This window comes from Pongo abelii, chromosome 14 (assembly GCF_028885655.2).
Source record: "Pongo abelii isolate AG06213 chromosome 14, NHGRI_mPonAbe1-v2.0_pri, whole genome shotgun sequence".
Taxonomy (NCBI): Eukaryota; Metazoa; Chordata; class Mammalia; order Primates; family Hominidae; genus Pongo; species Pongo abelii.
In genome coordinates, this window is record NC_071999.2 from 99,856,395 (window position 1) to 99,876,911 (window position 20,517).

A 20,517-nucleotide genomic window follows, 5' to 3' on the forward strand; every position below is an offset into this window, starting at 1 on the left:
TTAGAACATTTAAAATCCACTCTTTTAGCTTTTTGGAAATATACATTATTATTAACCATAGTTGCCATCTGTCCAACAGAACACCAGAAGTCATTCCTCCCATCTAACTAAAACTTCGTACATTTTGACCAGTGTCTTTCCTTTCTCCATTGACTCTCCTTTTCCCCTTCCTCCCGTCAGCCTCTGGTAATCACTGTTCTACTCTCAATTTCTGAAAGTTCAATTTTTTAGACCCCACACATAAGTGAGATTCTGTGATATTTGTCTTTCTGTCCCTGGCTTATTTCACATAATGTAAGGTTCACAATGACACATGTTGTCACAAATGACAGAATTTGCTTTAAAAACAGAATGCTATTATCATGGTGGCCAAACAATAAGAAAATTAATATTCTTCCTCTTTGTCTTTAGAAATTAGAAACAGTCTAATGCAGTTCTGAAGTCCTACAGCCTCCAAAGCCAGGAAATTTTGTTGATAGTGTATTTCCTGATGTCTGGTATTGGAAGCGTAATGATCATTCTCTCAGGAATCCCTCGGTCAGAGTTACAACTGATTATATGAATCAATAAATGCTTCTTGACCTGTGGTCAGTGTAAAAGCAAGGCTCTAGGGATATAAGGTTGTCTGCCCAGAATGGAGCTGTAAGCATGGATACAGAAGATCCTGGAACAACAGGCAGGCAAAGGAGAAAGAAGCTACCGAGAGTTACAAAGCATGCAGTAGAGTGGGATTTATGGACTGGCAGGGAACTTTAAAATAAAAGGTTATGCTTGACTTGGCTGTCACCTTTAAGGAAAGAAAATTAGGTTTTTCAAAAAATATTGTGCAAATTAAAAAATGACCTAACCAGCATTTATGGATAAATCTATACTATTGTTCTAAGTCAGGTTCTGATGTGCTGGTATACAGATAAAATACAGATCAATTTACTCATTGCATGATTGGCGACCATACTAATTGGGATTCCTAACTGTCACCCACCATTTGTGCTATTTCAGAGCAATTCTGCACGTAGGTAATTATAGTAGATTGCCCCCGTGCCAAGAAGGCATTGCATAAATCCTTCAGCTGAGATACGACTGACAAGCAGTGAGTAATAGAGTGCACCTTGGAAAAGATTTATATTTAAGGCCCAGTTAGCTGGAGTGCTTTATACTTTTCATTTCTCAATAACTTAACTGGAACTAAGGCAGTCAGTTATTTCCCAAATTTTCCATTTTCATGATAGGATAATCAATAAAGAGCAACTATTAATTCAGTGTCACTCTGATATACTAGACTAGACAGTTTTACTATGTTATTGATTACTTCTGTAATTTACCACTGGGGGTAGACACTCTGAAGATCATTAGACATAGGTTTCTTCTTAGTGATGCAAGTTCACTTGTGGTAAGCAGAGGTTTTGTTGCCATGATCAGCTGGACTCTTTGATCCCCTATGATGCATGGAGCAAAGAGTAGCACAATTTCATCAATCATACATCACATTGCATAGCCTACAATCAAAGGGCAAGGTGGTGAGGTGGCTCTTTCTGTACAGGTGGAGTTCTCAGAATGAAGCCCAGAAGGGCCACTTGCCCCTATCCTCTTATATCATAGGACTCTGGGTAGCCCCCAGCTGTTTCCCTGCACCTACTGTCTCTTGGAGAGGTTTTCTATTACCATCAGGCATCATTCAAGGAGTTCTCAAGAAATAAATTAATCTATGTGATACAAGTTTCAAATATAGTCCTCAAAGACATCCTGGACAACTGTTCTTTCCAAACTCCTATGATTTATCATAGGATATTTCAGACAAGACATCTTCTGATTTCTAAAAAGAAATATCTGTCAGAATTTGTGCACTTTGAGAATTATCTGCTTTCCCCCAATAACATGTTGCTGTGTTAGCATTAACTTGCTGACCCTATGCTTTCTCCCCAAGATTTGAGGTGTTGGAATAATTAGCAAACCCTTCATCTTCTGTATTTATTTATTTTTTTATCTAGGCCATGCTTAACCCTGCAAGACTCTCTCCTTTATCCCATTCCATAAATATCTGCCACACATATTCTATGTGGCTTTCCTTGCATAGAATGTCAGGAAATACTGTCTATACCCTTGTTTTAATAAGTTGTTGTCCTTTCAAACCTTTGCACTTATATCACAGATTGGATCTACTGATTCCTTTTGAATTCCTCAATAGGTACCTTCCTGCCAATCACCTAATCACCTAAAGCCCAACTATCCCACTTTCTTAGAGATACTCCTCTTAATTTAGATACCTAGTCCTAAGCTTCTAAGCCTCTAATATATAGGAGACCTTTTGCTATATATTAGACCCTTTGCTATATATTTTGTAAGATTGGAGGGGTCTGATTTGTTGAGGAGAGGGGAATAAACAGATCAGACTCCTCCAATCCTACAAAATGCTACCTTTCATTATATGCAACAATAAATGGCATTTTTAGGAAGTGATGTGTTTATAATATTTTGTTATATTTGACCTTGCCATTTTTAATATGCCTTTATAAAAATAATTTCTTATGTGGATTAGTTTTTTAAGTGGACCTTGATAGCTCCAAACATTTTATTTTAAACTTTAGTGTAGTGTTTTGTTCATATCTACTAGGAATAAATTAATTAGTGCCACAGATGGATCACCAAAATTTGAGACTTTTTGGGATATTTTTTGTACTATTTTTTTAAAGAATATGAAAGTTATTTATGAGAAAAAAATAAAGATGTAAACACACACACACACACACACACACCACACACACTCACAAAGGCCACCTATAACCATATTAATGACATGTCTATGTTAACAAAACCATTGTGTGAAGTTAGAGGCAGAAGGGGTGCATGGTCAAAGCCAAAGTTAAAAGAGCAATAGGAGGAGAAAATATAGTCCTGGAAGACTAGAATTAAGTCATTCAGAAAAAACTAATACAATATTTTTATTTATTTATTTATTTTTTTAGACAGAGTTTCACTCTGTTGCCCAAGCTGGAGTGTAGTGGCGTGATCTCAGCTCACTGCAAGCTCCGCCTCCTGGGTTCAAGTGATTTTGCTGCCTCAGCCTCCTGAGTAGCTGGGACTACAGGCGCGTGCCACCACGTCCAGCTAATTTTTTGTATTTTTAATAGAGACAGGGTTTCACCACGTTAGCCAGGATGGTCTCAATCTCCTGACCTCGTGATCCACCTTCCTCAGCCTCCCAAAGTGCTGGGATTACAGGCATGAGCCACCGGGCCTGCCCACAAGACTTTTTAAACAATTCATAAGCATATGTTTTTATAGGTCCATTTAGATATACCTAGATTCTCTATGTAATTGAAATAAACACATTTTTATAGACCATAGACCATTATCCTTTTATGAAAAAAGATAAATTGTCTGGAAAGACAACTTTCCAGATAAGCTGTCTGGAAAGACAACTTATTTGGTTTAAGTATTAGAAATCTTTGTACTTGTAAATATATGCAACCAGATGTTACAGTTGATAAAGATGCATGAAAAATGGCCAAACATATTATTTAAAGATTTTACTAAGGAAGGTTTAAGGGATATAAATTTCATTTCTCTTCCATTAATATATACTATTTATATTATAAACTTTTTTTAAAAGAATGAGATGAGTTTAACTTACATTTCCACTTCTATGCCTTCTAGAAAATACAATCATATGGAGAAGTCAAAACTTTGTCACATAATTAATATATGCCCCAGGTTACCTGCATTATTCATAGTTCCGGTTAACCTTTTGGATAATTATTGTCCCACTTAACAAACATTCACAGTGGTGAATTATATAGCAGCCTAAAGCTACAGAAATACAGGACAATTAATGAAATCCAAAGGTATCTGATCTGATTCCAGTGCCGACCTCTTAAAAGTAAAATCATTGCTCTTATTCCTGTTAAGAGAATTTTCACTTCATGGAATGGGCCTGTGCCTCTAAGAATAACATAGAGCTGTTCTCAAGTTGTTTCACTTTTTTTTGAAAGTTAACCTTTTGATATCATGGATAAAAGTTAACATTTGTAAAACTCAAGCTGTTAGCCCAAATGCAACCTTGCCTCCTATGTTAGTACAACATTACGTCAATGACAAATGAGCCATAAGTTTCAACTTTACAGTAGTAGTAGATACCTCGACCTTTGAGACCTCACTCAAGTCATACCATGGGTGTTCTGATATTTTGGTGGTGTTTGCAGTCATGTGCAGAGAAAAGGCTATGTTTTAAGTTGTACAGGTCTTAATCAGCACAGGATTTCTGTTCCTATTCAAATATAAACTTTGTAAAAATTTTCAGAAGTTATTCAGCAAAAGAATTAAGAATTCAAATGATGCCCTTTTTTAATGAAATTATAAAATTGAAGGAGATATGCAGATGTCTCCTGAATCCTTGGAAATATGACCAAGTCATAGTGCAGTCATTAATGGATTTTGCATGTGAAAGTTTCAAGTCTGAAACTTTTCCTTTGTTAAGAAGTCCAGTTAATCAACTGCGTTAAATTAAAAGATGAATGAGCTCTAGAGATCTGCTGAATAGCATTGTGCCCATCGTTAACAATACTATATTGTGCATTTAAAATTTTGTTAGGAGGGTGGATAATATGTTAAGTGTTCTTACTATAATTGTATAAAAGGTAAATAAATAAATGAAAATAATATACTGCCAATGGAATTTGAAATAAAAATTTAAAAAGAGTATTGATAGAGTTTTATATTATGTCCAAGGAAAACTATTTTAAGTGGACTTAAATTTGGGAAAGGAAAGGAAGAATGATACAAAGACATACTGTAAGTATTTGTATCGTTATTTATCATTAAATATATTAAGATATTCTCCATAAGCATTATTACCAAAAAAATTCTCTTTTTGGACATCTTGTTGAAACAGTCCTGTAAAATAGTGTTTCATGTGACTGGCTTCATTCTCATGAAACTAAACCACTTATGTTTAACTATCTCCTTAAGCTTAGCTTAAAACCAAGTATATATAATTGTTACTGGTGGCCAAAGAAATCAGTTCATTTTGGGCCACTCATTTTAGTTTTGTGGACATTCCTAATGGATTAAAAAACAAAACACAGTGCTTTAAAATGCACTTAATTTTTTTTTCCCCGCGGTGGTGGTGATTCTGGGCTTCTGCTGCGGTGCTTTAAGCTAAGCTCCCCAGAACTAGTATTGATACTGTTTCTTTAACATTAGTCTTCAGTGACATAATTATTTCTTTTTAAATAATCAGTATGCTAAGCATTATAGGACTGGGAAGCTACTGACTGAAAAGAGATGTGCCGTAATGAAGGTACTCCTTTTTTTTAGATAATTTTGGCTGCTTATCAGAGCAGAAGCAGCTGTATTTTAGACTTACTTAGAGTTGCTATTTAATGCACCATGAAAAAGCAACAAGTGCTCCACCAGAAAAATCATGTTTTGTTGAAAGAAGTAAAGCAAAATGAGTTTCAGCTCTATACCACGGAAACTCACAACAGTAGAGGAAAGATCAACTTGAGAGTATATTTTTCGGTGTTCGAAGTCAGTTAAAAAAACAAATTTGTACTTTGAACTTAGTGTCTATTGCCTCAGAGTAAAAATATTTTTAGAATCCTTATCAGTCAGAAAATTCTCTTCTTCAAACAAAATGAACTGGAATGTAGAGCTAAAATAACCCCATTTTAGTTTGTGGAATGGCTGTTGAGCCTTTATTTTTATAAGCAAATGGCAAATGCTTGTTCCAATGTATAGCTGATGCAAATTAAGCACATACTCTATTTCATAAATGAAGGGGGAATTATTGGAAACACTCTTGCACTGATCAGTAAAAACTGATTACCATCAAAGAAGGGCCTGATTACTAACCACCAGCTTAGTGTTTAGCTGTACCATCTGGCTGGCTCAGAGGGGAAAATTTGCTGAGCTTAAAAAATGTTTATTCCGACTTTCAACTCATGCATGTATAGAACACAGATGAGGAAACATCTGATGTCCTTCGGATTCTTGTTGTTAAACAAACGTTAACTCATCTTCAAGCAAAAATTTAGTCGTTTTTCTTTTTTTCCCCTCACTGATTTGGTTTCTTAAGCTATTGAGTTACAAGCACTATGGAAATAAGCATTAAAAAAAAACCTAAGGGTGATTAGAGCCCTTAAAAATATCTGAAGGATAATGTTGACCTCATGTTTTTTCACATACACTTTGATCTAGGTGGAATTTTATTATTTTAATTTAACTCATGTGGCATGGAGGCCACGTTCAAGGCACAGACCTGAGTGCTTACTGGAGACAGATGAACTCAGGACTTGCCTGTGCCTGGCTGCAGCACTTTTGCTCTAACTCATGCCTTGTCTATGGACAGCACTGCTTTTCCCACCCTTTAGTGTTGGTTAATTATTGCCAACCTGTAGAGCAAATGACTGCTTAACAGTCATTTTCCCTGAAAACCCTTCCTTGATTATTCAAGATTAAGTCCTTAGAGTCACAAGTTTACCTATTCCATAGCACGTACAGTTGTCATCATGATTTCTTATTCGATTACCAATCTTACCTCCCCAAGCCTGTAAACGTAATTCAGTGACTGCATTTTTATTCACCACTGTATTCCAGGTCCTAAAACTAACCCTGACACATACCGGCCACTCGGTAAATAGGGGTTGAATGAATGAATGAACAAATGGACAGATAAATGAACGAGACACCTTCTCTGACCTCATTTCAGTTTAAATTTATGAACAAGGCATGAGTAAAAGTGTGAGGAGACAAAGCAGAGGAAGGCAAATGCTGAAAGTTATGATCGCGTGCAGTGATGGCCATTAAGATGATCTTCGTACAGGAATTCATACAGGAATTTTTTTAAAGATAAATGCTGGCTTATGCAGGCTCTGAAGACTAATTTTTTATATCCATTTTTAATTAAACTAATGTTGAAAATAGTACACATTTATGGTAAACAGCCTTCAGTCCTCTTTGGGGGTCATTTATTTCCTTGCTCTCTGGGAAGCTTCTTTCATAAAAGGATGCCCTTTTACTAGATCCCAACTGGGAGCTTTATGGGATTATTTTTTTCCTACATAACAAAAGTGGGATTTAAACTCTAATTTCCAAAAACATAGTGGCTAGCTAGAATTGGATTGATTTAATGTTCTGGGTCAATTTTAGGTGATAAATTAACATTAGCAAAAAAAGAAGTTTCTGAATTCTGTAAATCACATGGGATTTTTCATCGGCTCACTCCCTTACAATCTTTTTCTCAGGGATAAAGTTTTCTAAGTCAATATTTTCCCAAATGCATGCCCTTTTGTCTTCCACTAAATATGGTAGTCTTTGTTTCTTCAATGGCCGTGTGAGAACAGAAGGAAAATTTCTTCTCAGAGAAGACAGAGCAAAGTAATATTCTTGCCAAAAGTTATCACAGTTTAATAGCAAGAAGGAATGTACACATCTCTAAACAAAATGTGCTATGCTTTCTGATGCTGACACCATTTATTTAGTCTTATTAAATAGCTGGTAAAATGATCCAAGTTTCAGAGAAACACAAGCTGCAAGTGGCTGCTGCATGTGACAAAAAAAAAAAAAAAAAGAAAGACAGCCCCCAAAAGCAGCAGTGAGAAGATGTGCGCAGAGTCTGGGAGGATCACCTTTCTCCACAGCTTTCCTTTCCAAACCCAGGCACTGCTTTCCTCTTGCACTCCTCTTCTCCTGATATCCATTCATTCACCTTATTTCTACACTCTTACCCCTTCCATATTTTTGATTAACTTTTCTCTTTGTGCTTGCACACTTGCTTTGCTTTGCTTTCAATCTATAGTTATTTTATGGGTGGCTTGGCACTTCAACCAGATGGGAATTAAGTGGAAGGCAGAAGTTGGCGTGCACACACAACCTCTAAATAAATGCAGGTCTGGGAAGGATGATTCATGCTTTACCTGTATTCTTTCAGCTGCAGTCAGTATTTTTCCAATCTTGGTAGGCACCAGCATCACCTGGAAAATTGTTAACAAAACAAGCTTTGACTCTACTCCAGACCTACTGGGGCTTAAATCTCTGTATTTATTTGCCAAGTAGTTCAAAATTTAGTAGTTGGGGGAATGGGATCACCAACCATTATGGTTTGCCAAGGAACGAAGGATTTCCTGAGCTGTGTGCTAAAGCCTGAACACTTCTGAGTAAATTGAGACATTTAGTTACCCTATTTAGGGTTGAAGATCAGGGCCAAAATAGTGCATGCATCTGTCTGCTTTCCATCTTTCGATCCTAATTATTCTAAAAAACCATACAACCCCCACTTTTATGGGTATAAAATAGTTATGTTCTTATCTATTTTTATTTTTGCATATTTTTTAGTTATTGCATGGTTTATTACATATAATGAGAGCAACAATCTCATAACATTGGTTTTAGAATTAAATGAGATAAAATATGTAAAGCACTTAATATAATGCCTGATACTAAGTGTTCAATGAATGTTACATATTATTTCTCTTTAGGTCCAAAGGTATTTATTTTCCTTGGCTTCCTGGAATACTAATCTTTGGTAAAGGAATTTTCTCACTGGTCTCCTAAGCTGGCAGTGGTCTGAGGCATGCCACCATTTCTTTGAGCTGTGATGTGTTATATCATCTTCTTCCAAGACAGGCCCTCTTAGCTAGTGTGCTAACTGGACTTTCTCTCTCTGACTCAAAGGGGCTGTGCCTCAGAAGCTTTGTGGAGGTAGAAAGGCTTCTCCACACTTCCCATGATAGGAGAGGTATTCTACCCACCTTCTTTCTGGATTCTTCTATGGACTCTGATGATTTCTTCCTCAGTAGTATCTATTCCCAGACCCAGCAACTGCTTTTTGAAATTTGCTTGCAGACATCAACTTTGCAACTCTTTATCTAGTTCTCAGCACTTCAACTTAAGGCTAATATTAGACCAAGACCCACTTCCTCTAGAAATAAATCCTTTTCTCCCCCATACTTTCTTGGTCAAATAAGTTTACAGACTTATTTGGCACTTACTTAAGTAGTTTTTTTTTTTTCATCCTTATGATGTTTCTCAATTTGTTGACTGATGAAATCATAAAACATAACGTAACCCTCTAGGTAGCAGAGGATGTGCTTTGTAACATCATTCAGCACTCCTTGTTGCGTTATCCTACAGTCTCAGTAATCCACATTGTCTCACAGATCAAGCCATTTGCTCATTCTGTCTGTTCTGTGCTGAACATATTAATAACACATACACTGAGGGACTGCTGGCATTGCCCCTCCCCAGAATGAGCAAACAAGTCATCTTTAAAAGCAAGTTGTTTCAGCCACTTTGATAGAAATTAAGTCGCATACAAGGTCACAAAGTACATCAGTGAACTAACTGGAAACACAACCCAACAAGGCTGACTCCCAAGCCTGAGCACTTTACTAGATCACGCTTCCTTCCTCAGTGAAAGGCTTCCCACGGCAGGAAGAACCAGAGAGCAAGCCTCTAAATTATACATGACTGTTTGTCTCATTTTCACTCCATGGCTAATTGAAGACACAGGGGAGTGCTGCTGTTTTGGCTTCATCTCTCATCTCATCTCATTGGTCTCACACGTGTCGGGGAGTGCACTCTGCAGGTTAGCTTTATGAAGGGTCGAATGGAATTTGGTGAGCTTTGAGGAGTCCCAGGATTACAAGTTCTGTGTCTTGATTCACAACAAGCTGTGCAGTTCCCTTTTGTTTGTTTCCTCGTTTGCCATTTTAAAATAAAGTAAATACGTTGTTTAAAAAGTCAAGCATAGGAGATCCACAGTTGATAGGAAAGGAATGTGAATCACCAAAGAGAAACCATCAAAATATTTAAATGACCAAATAAGGAACATGAAAATGTTCTACTGCTATAAATTTTAAGCCTGTGGGGAATCAAACTTAGATTAGTTTTAATAACAAAAGTTCAGAGTTCACTGTACCTTGTTCCGCCTACTGAAGATTAGCACTGTGGTGGGAGTGTCCATCCAGGTTGCCAAAACCACAGTTCTGCTTGGTTCAGTGACTCACAAATTATAATTTTTGAAGTGTTTGGAAGAAGAATTTCCGTATCATATCTGACAATATGCTTTTGGCCCATAGCCCTTAATGCATTACCTTTTATGTAGTATAGGCTCAGTGCACTTTTGAGACTTAAGCAACAAAAATATTAATAAAATGTCACTGATGATAAAGAAAAGTAATGGCATCAACTAACATTAGATAACTGTAGGATGATTTATTGCTTCTGTATGCATTTTTTGTTCTTATCTATGAAGATATCAACATTGGTTAGGTTTACAGATGCCTGTGAGAAAACACATCACCCTCTGTCAGGAAGGGTCATTGACTATTAAATTGAACAATAGACCTAAGTGTGCTCACTTGGGTTTGCAACAGCCAAAGCCCTGTGTCTCCTGCTTGGTCACTCCTACCTTGTATTAAATATGGATTTCATGCATTACATGGAGTTTTCAAGGATAGAAAGAAGGATTTCAGTGGGACAATCTAACTTTGGACATCTTGTGATGAGCAGAGAGGCATCATTGAGAGGAAAAGTTTTAAAAACAGGTGCACTTCAGAAATATTAAAAGGTGATATATACACAAGGAAGAGAAACAAGAAAAAAAGAAGTTTGATTAGGAAAGTCCTATAATTTTTTATGTGGAAAGAAATCAAAGGCAAAGCAAATGGAATGATGTTGTCCTGATAAAAGCTGGGGTGTGGAGGAGGAGTAATGAAATTCAGAATGTTGGTCCTGCACAGGGTCTTGCCAGACAAATCCTTCTCCTCGGTCCTCAGATGAAGAGCCCTGTCTCCTGGAGCCTGAGGGCCAAGTGCCCAAATGCACTATCATTCTAAGGAATTGTTCTGGTCAGAATCTGGAGTTTTCAACTCCCTTCTGTGGTCCATTTTTATTACAGATGCTGCTTTGAAGGATGGATAAAGTGCTAGGAAAAGTTGTTGTCATCTAAAAAACCAGAATTCTTTCTACTCAAAGGTCTTGTTCTCTACCATGTTCCTGGTGGGACATTTTCTCTGTAGTTTTTTCCACTATATAGTAGGTTATGACAGGACACTGCTTATCCTCACAAGGAAGGCACTTCTATTGAGAATTTAGCAAAAAGAAAAAAGAAAAATTAGGAGAGAATAAGAAATGGAGATTGTTTAAAGAAAAAGTAAAATGCCACTCTAGTTAGTAATACTGCCACTTAATGACAGAATTAGTAAAAGTCACGAATAAAGCCTGCATGATGGATTCACTTTTTCAGGAACTCTCTTTAATAATACAATGTTATATTCTGAGTAACAACTTGATGTATAAATTAAATAAGTTAACATGAAGGCATATATGTCATAATCTTAGAGATGGTTCATCAATAAGCATCTCAGAGACCCCATTGAGACATATCCTCTTCTGGGCTCTGGAAATTGATGATGAAAAAGACAGGGAATGTCTATTTAGCTTCAGTATGCAGCTGATTTTTTTTTTTTTTTTGATGTAGCTTATATACCACAAAATCTTTCCAAGTAGATTTAAAATGGTCCATTCCTCATCCTTCTGCCTCACTCAGTCTTATGGTATGTGACTGTAGGAGTTCCTGTGTAGTTTTAAGTTGCCTCTCTGCAAAATTCCTTAGCTAATCAGTACTTGAGCCCATGGTTTCTCACCTACCTTTCACGGGTTCAGTCTATGCCCTTTGATTTGGCAACTCCTTTTCAAAATATTATCTGTGATTTTTATACCCATCAAACCATTACCAGTCCTGCCTCACCCACTAGGGTCTCTGCTGTTTAGACTCTAATAACAAGCATTGAGTCTTACAAGAGATTGCCATTGGCTATACTGGCATCAGATTCATCAAAAAGGAATGGGGTGGCAGTACAACTTACCAGCAGAGCAACTTAAAATCTTCTTTTCAGGGAGAGATTTTATAGCAGTAAGTAGTGCCCAATAGACATCATTTTGCCATGCAGCAGACAGTTCAGGTGTAAGAAGACAAGTTGAGATCAGACAGTCAGAAGAGCTGCTTTGGCTTAGAAGCCTTATGCCTCCAGTGGAGCCGATACTTCTGACAGATCCATGGGCATAGCTGCCATTGTATATGATACAGGACATGCCAGTTAGAAAAGTCACCACTTTCAGGGACACTCAAAACTATGAAGACTGTTCCAGATATGTATAAACCAATTTGCCAGCCAGGTGTCGTTTTTCCTGTAGGCGCTATTCCCAAGTAACACAGTTGGTATATAGCAGGTGGCCAGGAGAGTAGAACTGGAACATTCAATGGAGGTTAGGTCTTCAAGAAGAGGGAATCATTCACTGGAGCTCAAGTCTTCAAGAAGAGTGTAGTCTTTGCCTACACTCCTGGATTAATGGAAACTTCCATTCTGTTTCACTTCTCCTTAGGGCTATTTTTAAGAGCACTGGAATATTAGGGACCATATCACAAAGTATCTTATATTTTTAACTTGATCAGGAGATAAATTATGCTAATCTATGCACTTTACTTCCAGCTCTCTTTCGTATATTATTTTTACCAAAATCCTAGACACTAATGACACACTTAATGACAGAATTAGTAAAAGTCATGTATAAAGGCTGCATGATGGATTAACTTTCTCAGGAACTCTCTTTAATAATACAATGTTACATTCTGAGTAACATCTTGATGTATGAATTAAATAAGTTAACACGAAGGCATACGTGTCATAATCTTAGTTGGAGTTGGTTCATTGGTAAGCATTTCAGAGACCCCAGTGAGACATATCCTGTTCTGGGCTCTGGAAATTGATGATGAAAAAGACAGGGAAAGTGTCTTCTGTAAGGGGCCTGTACTTGATTGGGGGGGACCATCAATTGGTTTAAAAAGCTAGTGATCTAATTTCAGGTACAGTCAAGGATTGAAGCAGACAGGGCATGAGGAGTGGAGCTTCAGGAAAGTCTTCTTTTACCAGAGAGCTCAGCCAAGGCCCCTGGGAGGAGATGCCATCTCAGTGGAGAAACAAAGGGTGAGAAAAGGACATCCATGCAAAGCCAGAGCATTCCAAGAGAAAAAGGAGCAAACACAGATGCCCAGAGATCATAAAGTGCTGCATATATAATAAAACAGTGATAACAACACGGTCTGTACTTATTGCTAATGTTTATTCTCCTTACTGCATGCTAGGCACTGTGTGCTAAGTAGTTAATCCTCATTATCTCATTTTGTTTTTCTTTTTATTGCTTCAAGAGACAGGGTCTTGCTATGTTGCCCAGGCTGAACTTGAACTCCTAGGCTCAAGTGATCCTCCTGCCTCAGCCTCCCGGTAGCTGGGACCACAGGGGCACACTGCCTCCTGGCTTTCTCATTCATTTTCCAAACTATGTAAAAGACTTTGCAGATGAGGAAACTGAGGCCAAAAGAAGTTCAATTACAGGCTTAGAGTCATGTAGGTTTTGGGTTTCGTATCTGAGATTTGAGCCCAGGCTCACAGCCTAGAGTCTAAAGCATTCTCCTCAAGCTAAACCTGGAGTTTTCTAAAAGAAAATTGTCATTGCCACCTTCAGGCCTGCTGAGCTTCTGAAAACTAAGTGAAGCTACAAAAGAGATGAGGCTGAGAGTGATCGTGGAGAAACAAAAAGCACGTATATTTGGTCAAGCAAATATTACTTTGCAGTCTATTAGCTACAGTTAAATATTTAACACCTTTGAAAGCTCAGGGTTGATGACATTTTCAAATTGTCAATTTCTGTTTACATTCGGGCAGTCTGCAGCATTACTGTGTTCAAAAACAGTTGGACTAGTCTTACTTTGCCTTAATTGAATGGTTCACTCTTAACACCCAAAGCAGAAGTTGGCGAATGTCATCTAAACAAACCAATTTCAACAGAGTTTTAAAGTTACTTAGAGATACAGTGCTGTCAGAAACTAATTATCTGAAAAGTCACAAAATTCTGCAGCATGACTCATTATTTGCAGACCGTTTTTATAAGAAAATGATTGGCTTTTTAAAATGTAGTGCTGTAGCCAGCAACAATAAACCCCCTTTGCAAAACACATGATTTGGTTTCATTTACTTTTAAAGCTTTTTTTTGTTTGTTTCCATCTTTTTTTCTTTGTTTCTTTCTTTTTTTTTTTTTTTTTTTTGGTTTACATTTTTACTAAGCACTAGCCTGGAGAGAAACACCCAAGTATCTGTTCACTGAAAACTACATAAAAATAATACAATCTAGGTAATCTCTCAACGTTGTGCTTTACAAATATAGGGAGTAGAATTTCATTATGTTAATAGCATTATGATAATATAGCAGTAGTAATGATAGTTTACATGTATTCAACCCTTACTATGTGCTGGCACAGTTCTAAACACTTTAACAACAGCTCTGAAATAGACACTAAGAACATCCTCATCTTACAGATGAAACTGCTGAGACTGAAAGTAGTTAAATAACTTCCCCCAAACAGATGGGGGCAAATTGCCAAGTGGCAGAGCTGGGATTTGAACCCAAACTCTCTTTTACCACCTCACTAAATTATCTCCAGAAGAGTGTCCATAGCATCTTCTTTTGAAACCCAGTATCATACTGGGATAATGAACTGATATGATCCGGATCCATCAATACATTTCTCTTAACTATTTTTTCAAGGTATGTTCAGAAAAAAAAGAAAGAAAGAAGGAAAGAGAGAAAGAATATATTTTCTTTTAAAGCCAGCACAAATGTATGCTTCTGCCCTTGGCTTCACTAGAAGAAGTTTGGAAACCTCCATATACTAGGCAATTACTAAATCAAGTATTATGCTTGGGTCTGTATCAACTTTGTAAATGACATAAAACATTTCATCAGGACTTACCTTGTCCCTGTTAAGCCATCAGATCCATCCCATTCCCTGCTGACTGGTTTGCAGGCTTTCAGAAACATCAGATGGCTGTGGCAGTGAGTAGGATTTGGACGATCCTTCCACCAAATAATGACCAACTATTCAGAACAGTTGTGCTAATGTTATGATTAAGCACCCTTGCCCATCGACCAACCTCTGTCTGATTTCCTTATCCACAGAGATATCTCTAATAATAAAGGATGAAACTTAAATCCACATCTGGTTGAGTTCAAATCCAGCAAATTCCTAAAAGGACATACTTCCCGTTCCTCAATCTTCTGACCTCAGTCCTGTTATGTAATTGAGTGTGGCTTCCTGGTTGCTAACCATGCTGTCATAATTGCATAGCCATAGGTAAAAGGATCTCACACAGAGGCTGAAACAGGCGATCAAGCAAGTTTTAATTTAATTTCCCAAGCCCCGTCTCCTGTTTTCTTATGTTCTCCACTTTTCTGTGTTCTTATCTCTTCTATTCCTTCACTTCCTTGTTTTTCCTAACTCTTGTGCTTCCTAGCAACATTAACTAAACCCAGCTAAGCCTTTCCATTTGCCCAGATAACTCTCCTAAACAGAGGAAATCACATCTACCCTTTTTCTCAGGCATTCCAGTGTGCTCTGGCACTACTACTTTTTTGTTGCCAATGAGGTTTTTATTGTTTGCTTAACAAAATTATTTCATTAAGTGAATGGCTTTAGAGATTCATTTGGTTTTATTTTATTACCGGCTTGGGGAAAAGATAGGTTTTGTTAGGAGAATATGCCAAAAAATAGAATCAGTACCTATGTAGACATTATTGTTATGATTTATTTCCCTGTATAGTAATAACATTATTTTATAGGTTTACATGAGTACATTTAATTGCTGTCCTGAGAATTCCAAAGCTAATGTGTACAAGGGTTACTGCTAATGCCTGGTGCATGCTGAATCAGTAAATTCCAGTCATTTGTGTATTTGTACCTACATATATATCTATACATTGTGTCTACGTCTGCATCTGTGTCTATTTGTATATGTATTTCTGAGACCGGCTAAGAGTTCCCTTTCATTAAATTTCTGTTGCCATATTAAAAGCTACTTTCTACTAAAATATATTAAGGGAAAAGCAAGTTATCAAGTCCACCAGACCTTCATTTATAACACCAGAAGAACACTCAGTGTAAGTGAGATCTTGAAAGAGGAGTCAAAGGTGAGCTTTTTCAATGCTGGTAATTAATTCTTGCTTTGCATAGGCTAATTGAGGGCAATCATTGAATACTTGATGTCATTTCATTTCCTAGCTGTCAATGGGATTACAGCCTGCTTTCTCTGCTAAATCTGTTAACCTCTGTGCTTTCTTTTGCTGGTAGAGGGATGTTCAAGATAGAGGGGCAGCAAGAGCTCTGTTCTTTTTTGTGAATGTCAATATTTTTCTTCAAAAGAATGTTGTTCTCCTTGGACAGATTTTTTTCTCTTCCTAATATCTCTGTTAAGGCACAAAAAAAGAAGCAGCAACTTTCTCTTACTGTTGGTACCAAAACGAAGAGAGTGAATCATAAGAGAGATTTCCTGGGTGGTCTGCCTTACTTTATAGACTAACTGGCGCTCAAATACATGCGAATACACTCACTAACTTGTTCAGCAAATAGTTACTGAGTATCTATTAAGTCATAGCATTGTGCTAAGTACTGGGGACAGGTGAGAAAGGAGACATTAACTCTGCCTTTAAGCAGCTGAAAGACTACTTTTGAGGTTGAGGTGACATCAATGCACTTGTTTAGATACGGCCTTCGGCAAAAATGGTAATATTTTAGGTACCCACTTTCACCATTCTTGCACCTGTTGTTCCACCAAGCTTCTATACCAGGTCAAATTATTTATTTCACCATCCTTAATCCATTTAGCTAACTCTCCACCCTATCTCACCTCTCAACCCTACCCAGATAAATCCCATTCCAAGGAAATGGCTTATTTGGCAGTAGTTGAGCCCATACAGCCAAGTCTTTCCCATGGGAAAATATGTGGGAATGTGTGCCTTGAGTTTCTGGGTTGGCTGGATACATTTGTCTTGATGACCAATGAGATTACGGCCATGTTTTGCTTCCATCCAATAACTCAGAGAACTGCAGCCAATCCAAGTAGAACAAATTGTTTTTCTTCTAAAAGATCGTTGAGATAAACATTTCTGGATTATTTATTTGTTTGTTTAGTTTTGCTTAAATACTTGCCAATCTAGATTTTGCTGTATAACTATCCTTTTATATTTTAAAAACATTTTATATTAATCTGCCAAATATAATTTTCTATCACACACTGCTTTTCTTTCCAGTTTATTATTTATATCACTTTCTATGTCTATTTTTGTGTGTTTCTTGAGAGAAAGGACTGAGACTAATATCTTTACAAGCCTCTCAGAACTCAGTATGGTGGCTACCAGTGGAGGAGCTGAATACATTGGACTGAATTCATTGGGCTTTAATCAATGTTAATTACTATTTTTTTGTATAAGAAAAATAATTTACATCCAAAATAGCCTTCTAACATACTTGATGACAATCTAAATCAAGTTTGTTCTTTCAACTCATTCTGGTGTCTTTGTTAAAAATTATGGAATAGTTGTTTATAATTCCATATTGAGACTACAGACAACTTGGAAAAATGATAAAAGCCTCAAAGTATCTATGGACCATTAGAGTATACAGTGAAGTTATAGTAATCCTGCAACTAGCTACTGGGTGGCATGCCCCTCCATTTCACTGTTATCCATCACAAAATAATGTGATCTGGGTTCTGTGATTCAATTTCAAAGAGATAGTTTGATTATTTCCTGGAAACCTAAATGGCTTATGTTAGCATTGTATATGCTGTAGGCTGTATCTGTCCCAGTTATCACTCTTTCTTTTTCATATGGGCCAGTTCTTTGTTCTTTTGTTCTTTGTTAGAGGCCACATTTGTCCCCAATTTTTTTCAGAGGCACCACGCATGTACCTTAGAGCTTAATGTAGGGAAATGACACCCTAGGTCGTCTGGTGAATGGGGAGACTCTTCCACTCTATAAAGAAAGACCATTCTGGATATTCCCTCAGTTGTGTGCATATAATCCCCTGGGACTGGAAGATGCTACTCTTTTCCACTGGTGGAGTTTGTGGTGAAGAGTTGAGGACCTTCTTTTTTTCCTTATGGATCCAAGGAATGTGAGTTATCTTACAAATAGAGAACCAGGCCCAATACACATAGAGATGAATACCTAGATCAGGAGAAGTGAGGCAAGAATAAGGCAAAAGTAGTCCAATAATTTTTAATTGTACATGAAAGTCATTAAGAAGTAATGAGGATGAAAACAAATATGGATTCAAGACCTGACAATTTAAAAAAGCACTTTTTTTCTGCAAAGTGTGAAGAAAACACACCAGTCAACCTATAATTAAATATGTGTATTAAATTCATTAATTGAAAACCAAAAAAAATTAAAAAGCAAAAAAAAACATTGTTTTCCTTAAGAGAATATCGCCATAGGCTACACATATGGTCATTTACATCCCACCATATTAGATGCTATTTGCTATTGTAAACAATTAGCTCAGCCATCATTGTGGATTTATTTTTTCCAATCTTTACATCTTCAAATGACTCCTAGCTTAGTCAGTTTGTTAAAAATGGCATATAAAACAACCCCTAAAGCCTTCTCTAAACTGGTACACTGCATTCTTCATTATTAAACAGCTGGCATTTAATAATGCTAACTATATGAAATTTCATTAAATTAACCTTAATGACTTAATGGTTCACAATCACAAAAAAAAAAAAACACACACACACACACAATAAAATTTTAAGATGTAACTTCTACCTTTATCTAAGGTCACTCCTATTAAAGATTTGACAATGTTAATGTTTAAAACAAGTCATAGAATGATTCAACAGTAATCTGCCTTTTATTTTTAACTTTGAACATCTATTTTGGTCATTGCCTTTACGTTTCTTCATATTTATGCTTCCTGTGATAGTAAAAACTTATTACTATAAAATGACTGATTTTATTTTTAATTCCTGTTTGAGCTTGTCCTTATTGACTGAAAATTTATTTTTTTGATGACCTACATTGTGTAAAGTACTGTTATAGGCATAGCATAAAATGTTTAAACCCCTATTTCCAAGGGTCTTACAGACTAAAAGAAATATATAATTGGCCAGGCGCGGTGGCTCACACCTGTAATCCCAGCACTTTGGGAGGCTGAGGCAGGTGGATCACAAGGTCCAGAAATCGAGACCATCCTGGTCAACATGGTGAAACTCTGTCTCTACTAAAAATACAAAAATTAGCTGGGCATCGTAGCATGTGCCTGTAGTCCCAGCTACTCAGGAGGCTGAGGCAGGAGAATTGCTTGAACCTGGGAGGCGGAGGTTGCAGTGAGCCAAGATCGTGCCACTGCACTCCAGCCTGGCAACAGAGTGAGACTCCATCTCCAAAAAGAAAAGAAAAAGAAAAAAGAAATATATAATTATACTTTGTCTACTCTTCGCTAACAAAAGTCTTTTTCGCAAGCATCGTTTTGATCCTTTGAAGACTCCAGGAATTATTTCTATTTTGTAAATGAAAAGCCAAGGTTCAGAAACAAGCAACGTGCCCAAGTTAAGGGATGGTTACAGGCAGAACCAAAATATGGATTTTGTACACATCCAGGATCCTTTTCCCAATATTTCTGTCCCTAAAAAAATGATCTGTTAGAAGCATTTGAAATTGTTACTATATGAAATATAGACAAGAGGAGCCTTTCAAAGGCCATTAGTGAAATTAGAAATGATTTTATGGGAGAGTCCCACAGATTAAGATAATGTGATCCTCTGAAAATGTCTGAGACTGTCTGAGCCATGATATTAGATGCAGGACACAAAAGTCAGGGCTAATACATAAAGAAAATATTTTATATGTGCTTTTCTAACTGTGTATATAGGTAAAATATCTATTAGGGTCAGCACCTTTTGAAAAATTATATATATATGTATAATTTTAATTGACAAAAATTTCATGTTTATGTTGTACAATATGATGTTTGATATATGTATACATTGGAGGTGGCTAAATGAATTTTATTAGCATATGTGTTACCTTATATATTTATTTTTGTTAGTAAGAACGTTTAAAATCTACTTTTTTAGCTATTTTCAAGTATACAAAATATTGTTCTTAATTACAGTCACCATGAGATACAACAGATCTCTTGAACTTACTCTAACTGAAATTTTCTACCCTTTGATCAACATATTCCCAATCCCCACACCCTCTAGCCTCTGATAACCACCACTGCACTCTCTGTTTGGGGGTTCAACATTTTTAGATTCCACGTATGTGTGAGATCACGTGATTTTTATCATTCCGTGCTTGGCCTATTTTACTTAACATAATGTCTTCTAGGTTCATCCATGTTGATCCATAAATGACAGCATTTTCTTCTTTTTCAAGGCTGAATAGCATTTCACTTTGTATATGTATCACATTTTCCTTATCCATTCATCGTTACTGGACACTTAAGTTGATTCCATGTCTTGCCTGTTGCGAATAGTGCTGAAGTGAACATGGGTTGTGCATACATCTCTTGTACTTGCTTATTTCATTTTCTTTGGATATATATCCAGTAGTGGGATTGCTGAATCATATAGTAGTTCAATTCTTGAGTTTTTGAAAAACCTCCATTCTGTTTTC

At 36.8% G+C, this 20,517-nt stretch overlaps 1 protein-coding gene and 1 long non-coding RNA gene across 9 annotated transcripts in view; one reads left to right on the plus strand and one right to left on the minus strand.

Moving 5' to 3' along the window:
* Positions 1-20,517, plus strand: part of GPC6 (glypican 6) — a 1,198,922-nt gene that overhangs the window by 527,056 nt on the left and 651,349 nt on the right.
* Positions 5,711-18,602, minus strand: LOC129049582 (uncharacterized). 2 transcript variants are annotated; one of them, XR_010136810.1, is made up of 2 exons: positions 14,810-18,602; positions 5,711-7,970 (listed from the first exon to the last, which is right to left on the minus strand). It is a non-coding gene; the product is annotated as an uncharacterized LOC129049582 (long non-coding RNA). The 2 variants fall into 2 exon arrangements; XR_010136811.1 differs by lacking the exon at positions 14,810-18,602 and adding an exon at positions 8,748-12,933.